Source organism: Sapajus apella, unplaced genomic scaffold (assembly GCF_009761245.1).
Source record: "Sapajus apella isolate SASKATOON/1434 unplaced genomic scaffold, GSC_monkey_1.0 scaffold276, whole genome shotgun sequence".
Taxonomy (NCBI): Eukaryota; Metazoa; Chordata; class Mammalia; order Primates; family Cebidae; genus Sapajus; species Sapajus apella.
In genome coordinates, this window is record NW_022437216.1 from 220492 (window position 1) to 224448 (window position 3957).

The window sequence follows — 3957 nt, forward strand, 5'->3', positions numbered from 1 at the left end:
AGATCTACTTAAAGGCATTGACGTTCCACTTGTTGTCTTCTTCTTCCTTCTTCCTCTTCTTCCTTTTTTCTTCTTCCTTCTTTCTTCTCTTCCTCCTCCTCCTCCTTTTCTTCTTCCTTCTTTCTTTCTTCAACGGACTCTTGCTCTGTCAACCAGGCTGGAGTGCAGTGGCACAATCATGGCTCACTGCAGTCTCAATTTCCTGAGCTCAAGCAATCTTCCCATCTCAGCCTCCAGAGCAGCTGGGACCACAGGCACACCCACCATGCCCAGCTAATTTTTTTTCTTTTTTGTTTGTATAGATGGGGTCTCCCTATGTGAGCCAGGCTGTTCTCAAACTCCTGGGTTTAAGTGATCCTCACAACTTGACTTCCCAAAGTATTGAGATTACAGGTGTGAGCCATGGACCTAGCCTTAATATCATTCTTTAATATTGAATATTTAAGTTTCTTTTTTTTTTTGCTATTATATAAATAAGTCCTCCAGGAAGATCCCTGTACTTAGATCCTTACAGTCTTTGCAAAACTGAGTATTTTTGTTTTGTGATCTGCCAGTTTGCTATAGCTATTTATTAATAAAGTTTTTATATGGTTTTTTTTTTTTTTTTTTTTTTTTTTTTTTTTTATGGAATCTTGCTCTGCAGCTCAGGCTGGAGTGCAGCCTCCGCCTCCAGGCTCAGGCAATTCTTCTGCCTCAGCCTCCTGAGTAGCTAGGATTATAGCTGAGTGGCAACACACCTGGCTAAGTTTTGTTTTTTGGTTTTTTTAGACAGAATCTCGCTCTATCGCCAGGATGGAGTACAATGGCGCAATCTCAGCCCACCGCAAGCTCTGCCTCTCAGGTTGAAGCGATTCTCCTGCCTCAGCCTCCCGAGTAGCTGGGATCACAGGTGCAGGCCACCACACCCAGCTAATTTTTGCTTTTTTTTGTTTTTTCAATACAACTGTATTTCTAACATTTTGTTTACACACAAGGAAGTATTTTGCTTAAAAATATAATTTACATATATACACACCCATACAGGGGAAATAACAAAATACTAGCTAATTTCTATAGAGTTGGCATTTTAAGTCAGAGGGGTATTGATGAATAGATGTAGTTTATTAATTTTTTTCCTGTATTTCCTAAATTTTCCATATGGAACTTGTAGTATCTTTATAACAGGAAAAAAATGTTATTTAAAAAAAAACACCCCATATACTTTCAAAGTAGACCAAATTCAAACTATTTACACTTACTCATTTTCATCTTCGTTGTCAAAAGAAAGGAGGCTACTGTTTGTTTTTGTGAGTTCTTTTTGACTGAGTCCTGATTTATTTCATCTTCATGTGGCTTCTTTTTTGAGCTTGCTGTTAAACCTGAACATTTTTCATTTGAGGGACGCTTGACTGGTTTTCAATATAGAATTCTTCCATCAGCTGAAGCTGGTTCTTCATCTGCTCTGGCAGCCTTTATTTCTGCTTTAATTTTCATGACTTCTTCAAGTGATAGGTCTCCCTTTTTCAAAACCACCACTTGAGGCTGTTCATCTTCTTTGTCACTGTGATCCCCATCTTCATCTGGGAGCTGAGGCTGGATTCTCTTGGTCTCTACGGTGGGCCCCTCCCTGTAGCTGACCCATTCCTTGAAGCGAGCCAGGAACGCTGGTTCGGTTGGCTGCACATAAGATACCTGGTTCCGCTTGCTCATGGTAGCTCCGGGTAAAGACGAGTTCCGCGACGGATTGGCCAATTTTTGCATTTTTAATAGAAACAGAGTTTTGCCATATTGGCCAGAATGGTCTCTATCTCTTGACCTCATGATCCGCCTGCCACGGACTCGCAAAGTTTTTTTTTAGTAGAATCAGGGTTTCACTATGTTGGCCAGGCTGGCCTCAGATTCCTGACCTCAGGTGATCTGCCCACCTCAGCCTCCCAAAGTGCTGGGATTACAGGCGTGAGCCACTGCACCTGGCCTGGAGTTTTTATGTCTTTATTGGCCATTTGTATTCCTTCTTTTGTGAATGTTCACATCCTTTGCCTTTTTGTTCCCTTTTGTGCGTCCATCTTTTCTTACCTACTAAGTATATAACACCTATCTTGTTCATTTGTTTCGTAAATATTTTCCCATAGTTTATCATTTAGTTTGGTTTGTTGACATATAAAATGATTTATTGATTTTATGCTTAGAAATGTTCCTTGATAAGGTAAATGGTTACCAACATTTTCTTCTACAGGTCTCAATAAAGAAATGCCTGGTTATATAGAAGCAGTTTATCTGGCTACATGGGATTTTATTGTTCTGGACTAAGAAACTGTCTATCTCCTACAGGAATCTGACTTGGAATTATCAAAACTACACTACTTTCATAATATATGTTCCTTGAACTACCTTGCCCAACACAGGATAATGTAAAAAAAAACCCAAAAAAACAAACAAAAAAAACATGTTGGTAGTTCCTACTTTGTAGGGCAAAACATTTTACAAAGCAAACAATACAGCACAACCTCTCACAAAAGACTGCCCCACCTCAAAACTAACAAAGCCCATTTCCATCCTGTTTTCATAAATAGGGTGGGTCTTAGGATAGTACCACTGGGCTCTCTCAGCCCTGGGAGAGACGTTCTTTTAGCCTGAGTTTCTCCTGGTTGAGTGCTTTGGGGACAGGCTCTGCTCTTGAGTAGGGTTACTCTGGCATGTAATATTTGGGACATGACATATGCATAGTAAAAATTATTTGTTTATCTGACACTCAAATTCAACTGGAAGTCTTGTGTTTTTATTTGCTAAATCTGACAACCCTAATCCTGTGGTTTTTCTGTGTGTCTTAATGTTGGTGCCATTGCCCCAGGAGGGCCCACAGGAAGCAACAGACAGACCTGGCACTTCTGGCATGCTGCATAAAGGAATTTACCTGTTTACCTTCAAAGAGGGCTCTCATGGCTAAGGGGAACCTCCCTCTTGTGCCCCTGAGACATTAAAAAAACAACAACAAAAAACCCACTGCATTTACCTTTTCTACACAGATCAGCCATGTGCTTGTAAACCTAAGCTCTTCACCCAGGCCTCATGGGTTGCTTCCAGGCTTCCTACACTTCATTGTCCTTCCTCCTCTTTTTTTCTAGCAGCCATGATGCTGCTCATGGGTGGCCATCACCACCTCGCTCATGTGCCCTTGGTCCACTGCATGCTCCTGTTCCAGTGGCCAATCTGTTAGTTCCTCTTTGGCTTCTTTCAGCCTTTAATATCCTATTTTCTGTCTTACAGAGTTTGTTGTTGTTGTTTTTGAGACAGAGTCTCCCTCTGTCACTCAGCTGGAGTACACTGGTGTGATCTGGACTCGTTGCAACCTCTGCCTCTGGGTTCAAGCGATTCTCATGCCTCAGCCTCCTGAGTAGCTGGAACTACAGGCCCGCACCATCATGCCTAGTTAATTTTTGGAATTTTTAGTAGAGACAGGATTTTCACCATGTTGGCCAGGCTGGTCTTGACCTTCTGACCTCCAGCAATCTGCTCTCCTTGGCCTCCCAAAGTGCTAGGATTACAGGCATGAGCCACAGTGCCTGGCTTATCTTACAGATTTTTGATTCACTATAAATAATTAGATTGTTTTCCAAAGGCTGGATGTTAAAATGGAATGTGGTTTGAGATGGCTGAGTGTCATGGGGATGTCCTAAAGAATGACAAGAAGACTGAGACATCAGCTAATCACATCCCTCCCTGGTTTAGCAGATAAATAGTACAATGTGGAGAATGCAGCGTATCTCCCCAGGAATGATGCTGATATAACACCATATGACTTGATCCATTAGTGCAGGCATTTCCAAGAAGGCCTCTCCCAGCTCTATGAGGGATGCCTGTGTCCTTTTTATCTCTGCCCTAAGTAACCCTACCTTCTGAGGGACTTTAAAGCAGAGTTTCTTAATTATAAGGGTGCCTAGGAATCACCTGGAAGTCTTGCAAAATGCAGATTCTGGC

The 3957-nt window shown here is 41.7% G+C and overlaps 1 pseudogene; it reads right to left on the reverse strand.

Moving 5' to 3' along the window:
* Window positions 1–1184: 1184 nt before the first annotated feature.
* On the reverse strand, window positions 1185–1755 carry LOC116545484 (annotated as a pseudogene).
* Window positions 1756–3957: the final 2202 nt, after the last annotated feature.